Raw genomic sequence first — 17,259 nt, forward strand, 5'->3', positions numbered from 1 at the left:
GCATGCAACCAAGAAGGAAACAAAATGTCTATAAATGGTTATAATATACTTCCTTGTTTTATAGTCCTTAGTGCTTTTTGTAATTCTTGTATTTTTAACTCTCCTAAAAGATATATTTCAGGTTTATGTTATCTACCTGTGAACTAATGTGCTAATTCAAGATAAAAATACAGAAAAATTTCTTCAAGTATAAATCTTCTTTTACAAGTTTTTCATGAAAGGGGCAAGCAGAAGTTGTAAGAATATTCTCATCTAATTTTTTGTTTTTATTTTCATAATTTTCTCAAGCTAATATAAGGGATTTTAGAACTTTGAATATAATTTGAATCTTTTAAAACAACATTCAGCTTTCTCAATGAATTATAATTTGCCCTATGCACACCTGTAGCTTTTGTTGCTTCTCTGAATTAAGGTATTAGGCATTTAGTGGGCACTCATTAGATACTTGTTTTCCCAGTACAGGTAGCTGTCTTTGAAGCTGTAAGTGGGTAGTCCCTCATGTCTCCTGTACTGATGATTCATGAGTCCAGGCTTTCAGGCCTGTGAGGATCCCAGATGGCCCCAGAGTCCATCATCCCAGTTATTGCCAGAAAATACAGATAAGCAAAAAGAAGATGTGTATGCATTTTTTAAAATGAAAATGGCATCCTACCATGAGTTATACTTTGTTTTTTGTTTTGTTTTTCCTTCCTCCTTCCCTCTCTCTTTTATATATCACACAGAAGAGCACAGCTACTGTGGTACCAAGCACACCTGGGTATGAAGCTTAGCTCAGCCAGTCTCCAATTTAAAAAATATGGATAATTTTTGTAAACCCTCTGGGCCCCTGAGAAATAATAATATTAAGTTTAACCCTATGAAATGGGCATTTTTGCAGGTTAAAGAAAATGCATATTGACAATTTCACATCATCCTAACAGTTCCTACCTTGTATGGTTTTGTCAGCATTAAATGAGATGATGCACATGCAGTTCTCATCACAATGTCTGGCAGTGAGGTAATCACTAATGACTATACATATTAATTGCTACTGCTACTACTAGGATGATAATGACGATGACTGCTAAGAAGCAGAAGCACAATTCAAATGGAACTAAAAGAGCAGCCATTCTTAGGTTTTCAACCGTGGATTCTGGGCGTGAGAATTGTACTTTGTTTTTGTTGTTGTTGTTTGTTTGTTTGTTTGTTTGTTTTTGAGACACAGTCTTGTTCTATTGCCCAGGCTAGAGTACAGTGGCATGATCTTGGCTCACTGTAACCTCTGCCTCCCAGGTTGAAGCGATTCTCATGCCTCAGCCTCCTGAGCAAGCTGGGATTATAGGCATGCACCACAATGCCTGACTAATTTTTGTATTTTTAGTAGAGATGGGGTTTTGCCATGTTGGCCAGACTGGTCTCGAACTCCTGACCTCCAGTGATCTACCCGCCTCGGCCTCCCCAAGTGCTTGGATTATAGATGTGAGCTACCATGCCCGATCTGAGAGTTGTACTTTGTAAATTGCTCATTTAAAATAATTTTAAATTTATGCTATATCATGAGCATAATTTCATCCTGACAACCATTCTGACACATCTTTTTGTGTTTTGTGGAATACTTCATTGCATGGATTACATTGGAATTTATTTAACCAATTCATTACTGAGGGGACATTTAAAATATTTTTAAATTTTGGCTGGGTGCAGTGCCTCTAATCCCAGCAATTTGAGAGGCTAAGGCGGGAGGATCGCTTGAGCCCAGGAGTTTGAGACCAGTCTGGGCAACATAGTAAGACCCTATTTCTAATAAAAAAAATTGTTTTAAATAATATATTTTTTGCCTTTGTAAATAATCCTCCAACAAACATTCATATATATATATATATATATATATATATATATATATATATATATATATATAACTTTATGTGCTTTTATAATGTTATTTCTTTTAAATACATTTCATAGAAGTAGACTAGAAAGTATGCTTATTTCAAATTTTGCTACATACTGCTTGGCTGCCCTCTTGAAAATTTCATTAATTCATTTGAAAATGTTAATTTACTGTGTATGCCAGACACTGCTAGGTCCTGAGTATACAACAATAAATAATGGTAGACAGGGTTCCTGCCTCATGAAACTTGCTGTCTAATGTTAGAAGAGCTGTTGGATTTGTGATATTTTAGCTAAAAACCTAATGGATGATTAGGAGTTAGCCAGACAAATGGAGGGGCAGGGTTCCAGTCAGTACCAAGTTGATCTGAGTTGATAGTATGACCACAGGACAAAAGATGAGAGTGAAGAGATGAATTATCAAGGATAGGATATACCTTTAGGGAATTTGGATTTTATGGAAAGCCTTCAAAGAGTTTTTAAGTAAAAGAGTGATACAAATAGAATTCATTTGCTGTCTATTAAGATGATTCTAGGGAGGGAAACCAGGTTAGGGGTTGACGTAGGAACTTAAATAAGTGATGACTATAGGTTTGTCTTTAGTAGCAGGAATGGAGCATATGGTAGGATGTATAAAGTAGCAATAGATTATAAGTAACAGAAACCCAACATTGGTGGTTTAAATAAGATGGAGTTTTTTTTCTCTCTCATCAACAACAGAAGTACAGAGGTAGATAGTCCTGGGCCAGTATGGCAGCTCCACAGTCATTAGAGTCCCATACCTCTTCTAGCTTTTTGCTCTGCTATCTCTAGGCCATCCTTACGGTACAAGATGACTTACTATAGCTCTAGTCATCACACCTACCTTCCTAGCAGCAGGATGGAGGAAGGGAGGAAGAAGGAGACACCCTGTTCATCATAAAGAGACTACCCAGAAGTTCCACACAACAATTCCACCGTAACTCGGTCAAATGTGGAATTTTACTTGGGCATCATTTTACACAGCCAAATATCAGGGTTCTGTTAATTTGAAAGATAAAGGGAGAATAAATATTTGATTGGCGACTAATAATCTGGGGCCTGGGAAGGTGGGGAACTAATTCAATTCGGCTAAATTGTTTACAAAATAACAACTCACAATACTGGTAAAAGATACACATATACCAGTGTTGAAAAGAGACTTATTTGGCTATGAGGCAAAGATTTAACATTAAAATCCTGTTTTATTTTTGCAAAGAATAAACAAGTGTTAGCTCAAATAAGTCCCCAGCTTAGTTAAGAAGGTAGCTGTATTAATTTAATCTGAATCGCTACCGTATAAAATTGTCGTACTTGTGATTTTTAGTACCTTGTCATTCATTAATATTCAGAGTATAGAAAAAGGTCGACCAACAGAGTGCTGCTATTTTTTTTCAAGCCCATGACTAACATCATAGCTTGCTGCTATTTGGAACAAAGTCAAACAAGACCCAAATGAAGGGATTTGCTTATTGTTTTTCTCTATCAAGGATATTAGCAGTATATTGTAGTAGAAAGAGCAAGGGATTTGGAGTGAGTCAGACAACAGTTGCAAGCCCAACTTTTCTACTTTCTGGCTCTGTGATCTTGGATAAAGTTTATCTCTGCAAGATCCTGAGTTTTTTCAACTGTAAAACAGAGATAATACCTACTTTGCACGGTTATCATGAAGATTAGAAATGCACTTATGGGCCAGACATGGCGGCTCACACCTATAATTCCAGCACTTTGGGGAGGCTGAGGTGGGAGGATCACTTGAGGCCAGGAGTTTGAGAATAGCCTGGCCAACACGGCAAAACCTCATCTCTACTAAAAATATAAAAACTGGCTGTCTGTGGTGGCACACGCCTGTAATCTCAGCTACTCGGGTAGCTGACACACGAGAATCACTTGAATCTAGGAGGCAGAGGTTGTAGTGAGCCAAGATAGCACCACCACACTCCAGCCTGAGTGACAAAGCAAGATTCTTGTCTCAAAAAAAAAAAAAAAAAAAAAATGAGCTTATGATATACATCTAGGATGGTGAGTAACAGTAAAAAATAGTAGCTAATAATATTATAAGAATTACTCTTTAGCAATAAGTAATTTGTCTCCTCCAGCTTCTGGTATTTGGGGAGGTGTGACTACAAAGATTTCTAACCATTGCTATATCATTCTTTTTTTTTTCTGAGATGGAGTCTCGCTTGGTCACGCAGCTGGAGTGCAGTGGCGCAATCTCGGCTCACTGCAATCTCCGCCTCCTGGATTCAAGCTTCCTTAGCCTCCTGAGTAGCTGGGACTACAGCATCACCACGCCTGGCTAATTTTTTGTATTTTAGTAGAGATGGGCTTTCACCATGCTGGCCAGGATGGTCTCGATCTCCTAATCTTGCAATCCGCCTGCCTCAGCCCCCCAAAGTGCTGGGATTACAGGCGTGAGCCACTATGCTTGGCCTATACATCATTCTTTTTTTTTTTTTTTTTTTTTTTAATTTCTTATTGGATTATAGGTTTTGGGGTACATGAGCAGAGCATGCAAGACAGTTGCGTAGGTACACACATGGCAGTGTGCTTTGATTTTCTTCTCCCCTTCACCCACATTTGGCATTTCTCCCCAGGCTATCCCTCCCCACCTCCCCCTCCCACTGGCCCTCCCCTTTTCCCCCCAATAGACCCCAGTGTTTAGTACTCCCCTTTCTATGTCCATGTGTTCTCATTTTTCATCACCCACCTATGAGTGAGAATATGCGGTGTTTCATTTTCTGTTCTTGTGTCAGTTTGCTGAGGATGATGTTCTCCAGATTCATCCATGTCCCTACAAATGACACAAACTCATCATTTCTGGTTGCTGCATAATATTCCATGGTGTATATGTGCCACATTTTTCCAATCCAGTCTATTATCAATGGGCATTTGGGTTGATTCCAGGTCTTTGCTATTGTAAACAGTGCTGCAATGAACATTCGTGTACATGTGTCCTTATAGTAGAACGATTTATAGTCTTTTGGATATATACCCAGTAATGGGATTGCTGGGTCAAATGGAATTTCTATTTCTAAGGCCTTGAGGAATCGCCACACTGTCTTCCACAATGGTTGAACTAATTTACACTCCCACCAACAGTGTAAAAGTGTTCCTTTTTCTCCACATCCTCTCCAGCATCTGTTGTCTCCAGATTTTTTAATGATCGCCATTCTAACTGGCGTGAGATGGTATCTCAATGTGGTTTTGATTTGCATCTCTCTGATGACCAGTGACGATGAGCATTTTTTCATATGATTGTTGGCCTCATATATGTCTTCTTTCGTAAAGTATCTGTTCATGTCCTTTGCCCACTTTTGAATGGACTTGTTTGTTTTTTTCCTGTAAATCTGTTTGAGTTCTTTGTAAATTCTGGATATCAGCCCTTTGTCAGATGGGTAGACTGCGAAAATTTTTTCTCATTCTGTTTGTTGGTTGCCGATCCACTCTAGTGACTGTTTCTTTTGCCGTGCAGAAGCTGTGGAGTTTCATTAGGTCCCATTTGTCTATTTTGGCTTTTGTTGCCAATGCTTTTGGTGTTTTGTTCATGAAGTCCTTGCCTACTCCTATGTCCTGGATAGTTTTGCCTAGATTTCCTTCTAGGGTTTTTATGGTGCCAGGTCTTATGTTTAAGTCTTTAATCCATCTGGAGTTAATTTTAGTGTAAGGTGTCAGGAAGGGGTCCAGTTTCTGCTTTCTGCACATGGCTAGCCAGTTTTCCCAACACCATTTGTTAAACATGGAATCCTTTCCCCATTGCTTGTTTTTGTCAGGTTTATCAAAGATTGTATTACATCATTCTTAGGATGCTTCTATAGCAGTTTGCTACTTGTTTACAGAACCTGTAATTATTTGTGATGGTGCCTAGATTCAAAGTCAGCCCTAAATCTTTGCTCAAAACAAACTCACCCCTACCCTCATGCCTTTTATCCATATTTACTGTATCCAAATCCATCTGTTTATTATTGATAGTTTCCTTGCTATCCACAGCCATGCCACATATAGAATGGGGAGTGAGTCCAGGCCTGAGCCAATTCAAGTGTGGATTTGGAACCTAGGGGAAGGAAAAAAAAAAAAAAGGGCCTCGTAGAGGCATGGGATAGTATTATTAAGCAGAAACAAAAAGATAAAGATGGTTTATGGTTCAGTCTACACTCCAGAATGATAGCGCAGTAAGCTAAATTCTATAGATGCTTTTGAAGTGTTTTAAAATGTGAGGGAAATTAGCCAGTCTGTCAGCTCTAATGCAGATAACCTCCAGATTTTTCCTTCACAATCCTCAGTGGCTCCTTAGAGGAGAGTTGCCTCTTGAGAACTGTGTCAGCCCTGCCTGGAGCCCTGCGTCAGCCCTCTAGGCAGACCCAATAGGGTCAGAATTTTAAGATGTAGACCTTTAATAGGGAGGCCTTTAAGGTCTAGAGTAGGAGTCAGCAAATTATGGCCCCTGCCAGGGTGGTTTCATATGATCCACAAGCTGAGAATGGCTTTTACATTTTTAAAGAGGAATCGTTTGTTTGTTTAAAATGGTAGTATACATTTCAAAATTGCTAAGAAAGTAAATTTCAAATATTCTCACCAAAAAAAAGATAAGTATTTGAGGCAATTGACATGTTAATTAGCTTAATTTAATTATTCCACATCATATTCATAAATCATAGTATCCCTTTGTGCTGCATAGAGATATATAATTATAAATTGTAAACTTACAAGAAAAAAAAATGTTTAACGATGTGGCAGGACTGTATAGCCCACAAAGCTGAAATATTTACTGTCTGGCCCTTTACAGAAAGGGTTTTCTGACTCCCAATTTTGAGGCCCCGTCTCTGAAAGGATGTGGGTCTCACCAGAGGCTGCAGGAGGCTTTAACATCTGTTTTGAATCTGAGAGTAGGCACTTACAGAAAAAGAGGTGTCACCATCAACAAAGAACAGATTTCTAGTTCTCTTCAGGATTCCTGGAGACCTGGCAAACTAACCCAATACTGAGGGATTGCTGGGCTAGAAAGAGTGAAAGCTTGTTCTGGGTTTAGAAACAGTATCGCCTTTGTTCTAACTAAGCAGTAGAATACATCCCTCATTAATGTTGCGCTCTCAGACCTTTTAGGCTACGTTCCAGTGAGTCCTGCTGCTGAATGGCACATCAGTGGGATACAGGCCTCAGATCAGTGTCCTGGGCCTACAAACAGGAGAGAATTAGCTTTGCGTCTCCTAGACTGACAAGGTAGTGAGTGAAATTGTTTCTTTTGCTTGCATATTTCTAAATTCCTTATTATATGTTAGTGGAAATTAATACCTTATGTCTAGGTAGGCATATTCCTGACTATTTCACCTGATCCTCAAACCAGAAGTGGGGATTATAGGCCTGAAAGAAGGGCACTGCATCTCTGGGCACAGACCAGGCCCACTTCCTAACATGGCCACTGTGACCCTAGGAGAGGGAGGACACAGGAGACCAGGGCACCCTACCTGCATGCATGGATGACCATTGTATTTCTAAAGTACTTTAGTCTAAAGACTACAGAATTTACATTTCCCTTAGTCTTTTTATTTTTCAAACTTTTTTTCTTACCATATACCAGAAGATGGATACAGTTAGTCTTTTTTCTAGATGGTAAATATAGAGCTTTGGGAGAACAGGTACCCTGCCCCAGATGACCCAGCAAGTTGGAGGAAAAGCCAAGAATGAAAGCAGTGTTTCTGTCCTTGGGCATCCTGCCACTGTCCTAGGCATGGGTAGCTTCCAGATGAAGCTAAGATCAAATTCCTTTATCACTAGTGATCAAATCTGGTTGTTTCTAAGGCTGCACTGTTGTTCTGATGACTGAGTGGATAATCCTTGAATGACAGGAAAAAATGTATTAAATGAGTCACTCACCAGCCTGCCTTCTTGCCAGCACCCTGGCTTCTTAAGGTATTGACATGTTGTGTCACTGACAGGAAGATGATGGAGTCACTGTTCCTGTGTGCTTGGCTGCTCGGCTGCTTTGTTTGCATGTCAGCATTCCTACCTGGTGTGTGGTACATTTTTGTCATTCCACGGCAGTCTGCTGTGCTCCTGGCTCCAGAGTGAGCCAGCCTACATCTATTTACATCAGCTCTTCAGCTGTCAGCCTCCTCACGCTCCTGTCCTTCTGATGGGGCACGTAGACACTGTGGCAGGAGCTGCCTTCCAGGGAGGTTAGTGGGATATCCACAGAGTTCCAGATACTGTAGTCAAAGTATAAAGTTTCTGGGACTCCAGTCTCTAGGTCTTGCAGGGATGAAGAAGCTTTCAGGAGAGATTATCTAGGTACTGGCTCCTGGCCTAACGAGATTTCTATCCCAGTGTATTATGTCTAGGAAAAAATCTCTGGTGGCACACTTTCAAGGAATTTGATGTACCTGCTAAAAACCATGCAAATTGGTTGAGGACTAGCCTAACCCATCCTCTGTCTCAGATTCCTATAAAACCCTCCCAAGCAGCCTTTTTCTTTTTCTTTACAATGTCAGCACTCAATGCCCTAGTCAGGGACTTATGACTGATAAGGCTGAGCTTCTGGGTAGTTGAGTGGCACTCTTTCTTTGATTTTATTCAGATCATTTCGATGCAGCCAATGTGTGTGTGTGTACCCTGTCCAGAACAGCAGGGCCTACCTGACTCAGAGTACTATGAGCAATAGCTTTCAACTGGAGGTCCACCTGGTCCCAGAGGTTTTGGCACTAGACAGCTGGACATATGAAAGCTCTATTTGTTCCCCTTCCTCTTCCCTGTCACTGTTTAATGCTGAACTGTTTTCAACAAGGCTTGCTTCTTATAGAATCCAACTTAGCAACCTGGAGAAGCCTGAGGCCACTCCTGGAGCAGGAAGCTGCCCTAGATTTGGCAGTAACCAGTAGAACTTGATACTGACGCCAGAGTGTAAAAATAAACACCTCCTACAGTTCTGTCTTAATCCATTGGCATCAGAGTTGCTATTATTAACCCATAGGCCTCACAGGCAGCTGTGATGGTCAGACAGCACCCTGGACAAAACCTATCCTGTCAACTTGGGATCACACTCTCTCCTCTTCCCTACTGGGATATGATCTGGGGCCCCAGGAGAAGCACCATCAGTCTAGGAACACGCCTTACAACAGGTAATACTAGAGGTGGATTAGTATCTAAAGAGATTTTGCCTGCCACTTCCCTGGACCTGGAACCTTTAGATTTTCTGGGAAACTGGGAAAGGAGACAGGAAAGAACTCCACTGGTCATCTGCCAGAGATATAATAATAGTGACTTTTTGGTAAACACTTACCATGTGTTGGGTGTATATATATATATATATATATATATTTTTTTTTTTTACAATAGCTTAATTTTACTTGAAGCTTTTCAAGGAAAATATTATGACAGTTTTACAAACGAAGAAGCTGAAGTTTAGTGAGGTTGAGTGACTACTCAGAATTCCACAGTTGGCAAGTAATGTGTCAGAGTTGGACCCAGACTTGTCTTAACACCAAAATCCATGTTTTGAATGATTATAGAATCTGTGCTGCTGAATACTCAGAACCCAGGCTTCAGCTACCTCCTTTTTAAATTTAGGGGCTTAAGTAAACAAAACTATATAAATTACTTTCACTTTAATCTTATAACTAAACCATTTCTGGAACACAGAAATGGTTTTTGCTGCCACCTATGAGTGAGCCAGTCCCAATGCTCTTCCCAGGCACAGTGAGCTGGACTCCAGAGACTGTCAGGGCAAGCCTCCTGGAAGATGAGATACCTCCGGGAAACGGCTCTGACTCTGCCTGAGGAGTCTCAGACCATGACTCCTCCCCAGACTGGGGAGAACAGGGTCAGATTGTCCTCCAGGGGGAACAAGGCTTTGATGGCTCTAGGAGTCATGCTGAGGGAAGGGTGTACTTGAATAAAAAGATTCCTTGAAGGGCAGCTAGGCTTCCCTCCCCTCTTTTTCCAACCTCCTCCACCCTGGTCCCACAACTGGCTTGTGTAATTCAATCTAGATTCTTCTCATAGCCTTCTTTACTGTGCATATGGGGCCTTTTATTTACAGCTTTGGGCATTCTGATTGGATAGCAGCTTCCTAGCCTGCATGCTTCAGTCCAGTGCCTTTGGGGAGTGGGAGCAGAGTACACTCTGGTTTTGCTTCCTGAAGCCCGGGAGCTAAAAGGAATAGCCAGAGGGCTGCTCACACAGCCAAAGGGCTGGCCACGCTCAGCAAAGAGCAGCATAGGGACCTTTTTTGTTCCAGCTCACTTGCTCCTGCAAATACGCACTTGAGAGCCATCCTCCAAGCAAAGCAGTCTGTGCTGGGGCTTTCGGCATCCACCCCTCATATACTACCTCTGGTCTTGGTGGCTTCCTGCTCGCCTGCTGCTCACCTCCACCTAGCACAGGGAGGCTTCGGCCTGTGGGCCTTATTCACTGCAGCACTCTCCATCCCCTCATCTGAAGAACTCGGTCTGTCAAGGTAGGAACCAAATCTTTCCTAATTCTCTGTAGTCTTCCTCTCTTCCCTAATACATCCTCAAAAGAAATAGGGTTTACGACAAATTCCCAATCTCTAGAGATTTACAGCTAGCAGTTAGAAGCCAGCCAGCTGCGAGTATAGGTGTGTTTATGTATCTTTGTATTCATGTTAGAATGCAGGAGGGTGAAAGGGAGGTCATTTTTTTAACACACTGCATCGGAACCTTCCCCTGGGCCCCAGGTTTTAATTTGGCTTAGGTTATAATTAGACCAGAAAAGGACCTTATGAGGTCATCTGATTGAGCCCTCTGCTTCCAAACAGGTGCTACAAGTTGAGCTAAGGAAGGAATCCATGTGCACTTTTGCTGGCTGGATCAGCAGAAGAAAATAATTTTTTTTGTTTTCTAGATCTAATTCCTTATGAGCATTAGAGATCCTAGAGGCAAAGCTAGGTTTATTATCAGATTTTTATGGAATAAACAAAAGCAACCCTTTCAGCTCAGTGAGTTTTCCTGGATATACTTTCCCAATGCTGCAGTCTCCATTCACTGAATTGGGGCCTTGGGTGCTTGGAGTCTTTTACCTCTTAGACTGCTGAGCCCATTCTGCTTCAGAGCCAAGCTTCTTCTGGAATGTTTATCTTTGACTTTTAAGGGTAGACTTTTAGCTGAACTTTTCTACAACATATGTGAGCAGCCAAAAGCAAAGCAAGTTCTGTGCTTCAAAAGAGGACTCTATATTAAGGAAGCCTAATAAGGCAGCAACTGGTGTGTCTGGGACAGCCCTTCAGGCTAGGCCCCTTCCAACACACTCACAGCATGCTGTCTGGCCTCACTTGGAGTCCAGAATAACATACCAGTTTGAAACAGCAGCCTCCTCAGCTAGCAGCAGCTACACTCTACTTGGAGGAAAGACAGTTGACCTCCCGGGTGTTGGCTGCTATTCCATTTTTGGAATCGGACTCCTGATGCCATAGCCAGGTGCTCTCAGCATCTAACAACTTGTTTATTCTCTCTTTACAGTTCAGTCCTAGACACTCACAGGAATCACTGTTAACCTGAAATCAAATTCTTTGAGCCTTTCTCTCACATTTCACAGGAAGTACTCGTCTTGTAGGAAATTCAGAGCCTCCGTCTAATCTCATGGCAGGGGTGGAGGGTAGTTATGCAAGCTGACCTTCCAAATCTATGTACAAAGTTTATTTCTGTTTTGGGAAGTTAGGTTTGCTATTAATGAAGTTAACATCAATTTATAAATATTTGATTTGGGAGCTATGAAGAAAGAGAGACGTTTCTGTCAGTTAATTATTTATTTCACTCCCGATATCTCTAACCCTCAACAAACAATGCTCAGTTCTGCCTTTGCCTAGCATCCCCTTGAGATGCCTTTAGGGGCCCCCACAGGGAGGAGAGAGAATTGGAGTACATGGGGCATTAGGCCTCCCCTGCTTCAACCACAGTAGCTGTTTTATGTATTGGGGCTGAAAAATTAAAAGCATTGCTCTAACCCTTACATCCTGAATTCTTTTTGCTGTTCTGGCCCTCTCCAGAGGCATATTGGAAATTATTCTAACAAAATTATGAGCCCCTCAAATTGTGCTGTTACCCCTGAACATCCAGCATAGTTCCTTATACACAGGAAGAGTGTAGTAGATGCTTGTGGCTTGATTGCTTGCTTGATTGATTAATTGGTTCACAAGATGATATTAATGGATAGCCTCAGGACAATTCTAGATTAGAGAATAGAGTACACTATGTCATAATTTATTTTGATTTGTTACAGTTTGAGCATTTTTGACCTTTGCTATTGGAATCAGTCACTCAGTTTGAGGTGAAAACTTAGCCAAAAGGAATTACCCTAACCGACATTGTCGCTGTTGGAGAGGATTCCCAAGTAGGTCAGCACAAACAAAAGTACATTCTATTGATTTCCAAAGATTTGTATGATTTTAGTATGCCTCTGTCCCTGGAGTACTGAGGTGAAAGGTCAGCAGAGTGATCATTGGGAAGACCAGGCACAGAAGTGTACTAAAATCATAGTCCTATTTATTAGTACTGCTTACTTTGCTAAAAATTACCTTCTTGGACAGTTTCCAAAACTACTCCTTGTCTTGACTGTTCAACTTTTCTAAACTGTACTTATTAACAACATCTAAGCTGTTTATCTGCAGCCTGCACTGTACATCTGCATATCTTTTGTGAGGCTGGCTTTGTTTTTAATTAGCTTATATGTTCTATAAAATTATAATATTTTGGTTTTTTATAAAGCTAAATAACAGGATATAAGTGAAAAAACCAGCCACATTCAAATAAAGTCTATAAGTTCAGTTAATTGTAATGTACTCAATGTTAATTTCTTTGGTTTTTTTTTTTTTTTTTTTGAGATGGAGTTTCGCTCTTGTTACCCAGGCTGGAGTGCAATGGTGCGATGTCCGCTCACCACAACCTCTGCCTCCTGGGTTCAGGCAATTCTCCTGCCTCAGCCTCCTGAGTAGCTGGGAATATAGGCACGCGCCACCATGCCCAGCTAATTTTTTTTGTATTTTTTTAGTAGAGACAGGGTTTCACCATGTTGACCAGGATGGTCTCGATCTCTTGACCTCGTGATACACCCGCCTCGGCCTCCCACAGTGCTGGGATTACAGGCGTGAGCCATGGTGTCCGGCCCAATTTCTTTGTTTTAACAAATGTACCATGATTATTTAAGATGGTAACATTAGGGGAACTGGTTGAAGGGTGTACAGGAACTCTGAACTATCTTTGCAACTTTTTATAAATCTAAATTATTGCAAAATAAGTAGTCAGCTTTTAAAAATTCATACAGAGCAATAAAGGTCTTCACAATGAAAATAGTGGCTGGGCATGGTGGCTCATGCCTATAATCCCAGCACTCTGGGAGGCTGAGGTGGCTGGATCCTTGAGCCCAGGAGTTTGAGACCAGCTTGGGCAACATGGTGAAACCTTGTCTCTACAAAAAATACAAACATTAGCCAGGCATGGTGGTGTGTGCTTGTAGTTCCAGCTACTCAGGAGGCTGAGGTGGAAGGATGGCTTGCGCTCAGGAGGCGGACGTTGCAGTGAGCCAAGTTGGGCCACTATGCTCCAGCCTACGGGACACAACTCAACTCTGTCTCAAAAATAATAATAATAATAATAATAATTTAAGCCAAATAGTGCCAAATCTGAGGCAGTCTGAGCATCAAAATCAGTAATAGATTATGACCCACTGACTTTTTTTAAAATTCAGGGGTCCATATTTATACTAAATCAATAAATTAAGAAAGGAGGGAAAAGGGAAAGCTTTATTATGTTAGAATGACAACTAATAACTGTAGAAGGAATAATATAAAATTGCCATTTTTCAGCCAGGTGCAGTGGCTCATGCCTATAATCCCAGCACTTTGGGAGGCCAAGGTGGGTGGATCACTTGAGGCCAGGAGTTTAAGACCAGCCTGGCCAACATGGTGAAACTCTGTCTCTACTAAAAATACAAAAAATTAGCGAGGCATGGGGCACATGCTTGTAATCCTAGCTACTCAGAAGGCTGTGGGAGACAGAAGTTGCAGTGTGCCAAGATTATGCCACTGCACTCCAGCCTGGGCAAAAGGATGTGACTCTGCCTCAGGAAAGAAAAAAAAAACTGTCATTTTTTTTTTTTTAACCATCATAGTAAACAGCTGATTCTGACAAAACTTATCAATGGATGCTAAAATGACTGGATAAAAGTCTGATGGGAAACAGGTTATTTACCCAGTCTAAAAGTAATCTCTCCATAGATTGCTTATTAATTAGAGGAGAAAACGGTAACTTTACAATGGATAGATACTATCTTAACAAATGGTTGGTTCAAAATTAGCATCATCAATAAAGTGACAAAATGACCACATGTATTGGGTTTTGTCTTGTTTTGTTCTGTGTTGTGTGTTTCTCCCAGACTCCTATGTTCTGTTTTTGTTGTACTCTTTGTTTTCTGTTGGAGGCTGTCCTCAAAAGTCTGATGATCCCTTGGCTACTGATTTAAGAATGAGCCATTTAAAAACACTGGAGGTTCTGTGAGAATGGAAAGACATATCAACTGGCAAAATTGTCTGGTGGGCAGGTGCAACAGGTTGGCCTCTTTTTTTTGTGGGGAAACCCCCAAAGTCTGTATTTAACATTGTTTTCTCTGAGGTAGTTTAGTTTCTGCAGAGAAATAATCTACCAGGGGTAGGGGTGGGATGAATAAGTCTGGCTTATTTATCCAGTGGGGATTTATCTGGTGGGGACTGGGAGTTTAATAACTACTTCTACAAACTTTAACCAACATCCCTATTTTTTTTTTCCTTTAAAAAGAATTTTTGGCTAAGCGCAGGGGCCCACACCTGTAATCCCAGCACTTTGGGAGGCCGAGGCAGGCAGATCACCTGAGGTCAGGAGTTCAAGACAGCCTGGCCAACATGGTGAAACCCTGTCTCTACCAAAAATACAAAAATTAGCCTGGTGTGGTGGCACACACCTGCAATTGCAGCTACTCGGGAAGCTGAAATGGGAGAATCACTTGAACCTGGGAGGCAGAGGTTGCAGTGATCTAAGATCATGCCACTGGACTCCGGGAAGTCTTGGCCAGCTTTTAAACATATATTTTAGGCCAGGTGTGGTAGTTTCTGCCTGTAACCCCAGCACTTTGGGAGGCCTAGGTAGGCGGATTGCTTGAGCCCAGGAGTTTGAGACCAGCCTGGGCAACATGATGAAACCCTGTCTACCAAAAAAAAAGAGAAAAGAAATACAAAAATTAGCTGGGTATGATGGTGCATACCTGTAGTCTCAGCTACTTGAGTGGTGGCAGGGCAGAGTGAGATTCTAGAATTTTTTGGAATAATAACAGTGCTTTAAATTTCTATAAAATGGTCAGTTGACAGAGCACTTTCATGTGCTGTTTTGAATAGGCCACTGTTCAGAGCTATAGTGGGAGGCATATGTTTCCCCCTAGCCTTCAACTTCCCATAAAGTAGCCTGGTCCATGCACAGGAAGACTCAGTAACCAATGCTTATATTCATGTCTGCTTTATTTTGAGCATTCCTGATCTCTCTATTGCTTAGGAAAGCTGCCCAGACTGTTAAGTTCTGGAGGATGCTGGGATTGAGGAGTGGAGAAAGGTATCCATATCCAGTCTTTTCACATTTATCCAAGATTAGTGTCTTATTTTGGTCAGAGTTGCATAATCTCCTTTGTGGGGCTTTTGGATATTAACCAATATCTTATCACTTGACAATAGTATTACACTTATAGGGTATTTACTGTATGTCAGGCACAATTTAAGTGCTTGATAGTATTAATTCACTTAATGTAGTTGGTACTGTTTTTATCACCATTCTACAGGAAGTGGGGGCAGGGAAAGGCAAGGTAACTGGTCTAGGATCATACAACATACAAACAGATATTTCCTCATCTTGTAACTATTAAAGTCATTGCATTCCGATTCTACGTGGCAGGGTGCAGTGTCTCATGCCTGTAATTCCAGAGCTTTGGGAGACTGAGGCAGGAAGATGACTTGAGATCAGGAGTTCAAGGTTGCAGTGAGCTAGGATTGTGCCACTGCAGCCTGGACAAAAGAGAGAGCCTGTCTCAAAAACAAAATAAAAGCTACACAAAAAGTTTTTACTGATGTACATTTTAGACACTTGTTACTGATTTTTTATCCTGAGATAGTTTTACTTCCTGAATTCATGGATTCATGTTTTCTAATAACTTCTGGAATATTACTTGTCATTATCTCTTCAAATATTACCTCTCTTTGATCCTCTACCAATGATTCTGATTAGAAGTATATTAAACGTTTTCATTCTGTCTTACCTCTTAACTTCTCATTCACTTTTCTGTTCTCTTTGTCTTTTTGTGCTGTGTTCTATGTGATTTTCTTCAGATCTGTCTTCCAGTTCACTAATTCTCACTTCAACTTTGTCTTTTCTGCTGTTAAATTTGTCCTTTTCTTTTTCTGAGACAAGGTCTTGCCATGTCACCCAAGCTGGAGTGCAGTGGTGCGATCATCACTCACTTTAGCCTCAATCTCCCAGGCTCAAATAGTCCTCTCACTTCAGCCTTCTAAGTAGGCGGTACTACAGGTATGCACCACCACAGTCTGCTTGCTTGCTTGCTTGCATATATATGTTTGTGTGTGTGTATGTAGAGACAGAGTCTTGCTATGATGCCCAGGCTGGTCTCAAATTCCTGGCCTCAAGCGATCCTCCTGCCTCAGCCTCCCAAAGTGCTGAGATTACAGGTGTGAGTCACTACACCTGGCTGAGTTTTTATTTTATTTTAATTATATTTCTAACTTCGAAACATATTTGGTTCTTTTTCAGATCTGCCTGGTTATTTCTAATAATTTATTGCTACTCACCTTTAAGATTTATCTTTTATTTTAAAACATTTCACACACAGCTGATATAGATTCTGTAACTGACAGTTTTGGTATGAGAAGTTCTTACAATCTAGATAATTATTGTTTTCTCTATTATTTGCTGATAGGATCTTTGTGATTATTAATTATAAACTAATTTTTGTTGCTCTTTAATTTTGAGAATTCTGTTGACTTAAATTCAGAAATGTTTTCCCCCAGAGAAAATTCCTATCTTCTTCTGCCAAAAGTTGTGGAACACCACCTACTTTGGATCATGATGAACTAACTTCCTTCAGGATTCCCTGTTTCTGCTTAATGCAAGACTCTCAGGTTTAGCTTCCTTACCTTTCCAGTGGCACAAGTCTCGTCACATTGGCTGCAGTGATGCTCTGGGAATTGACCCACAAGGAACCCTGGTCCTCCCCCTTGCTTACTGCACAGCTCGTGGTTTTTTCCCCTTTTGGGAGATTGTGTAGAGTAGTCACAGAGATGTCTCCTATATACTGAGAGACCTGAAATGCTTTTAAAAGTATATATTGCCC

The 17,259-nt window shown here is 40.9% G+C and overlaps 1 protein-coding gene across 9 annotated transcripts in view; it reads left to right on the plus strand.

The window, feature by feature from the left end:
- RUSC2 (RUN and SH3 domain containing 2) overlaps positions 1-17,259 on the plus strand; it is a 72,753-nt gene that overhangs the window by 22,629 nt on the left and 32,865 nt on the right. For 2 of the 9 annotated variants that reach the window (XM_035251411.3, XM_078371445.1), the window contains exons 1-2: positions 8,870-9,002; positions 10,121-10,339. The exons of 3 other annotated variants lie outside the window; for them this stretch is intronic. The gene's annotated coding sequence lies outside the window, so the exon portion shown is untranslated. Of the gene's footprint in view, positions 1-8,869; positions 9,003-10,120; positions 10,340-17,259 lie in introns of those variants that run through there. 4 more of the 9 variants (XM_054257507.2, XM_078371439.1, XM_078371428.1 and 1 more) reach the window with 2 other exon arrangements.

This window comes from Callithrix jacchus, chromosome 1, assembly GCF_049354715.1.
Source record: "Callithrix jacchus isolate 240 chromosome 1, calJac240_pri, whole genome shotgun sequence".
NCBI classification, from domain to species: Eukaryota; Metazoa; Chordata; class Mammalia; order Primates; family Cebidae; genus Callithrix; species Callithrix jacchus.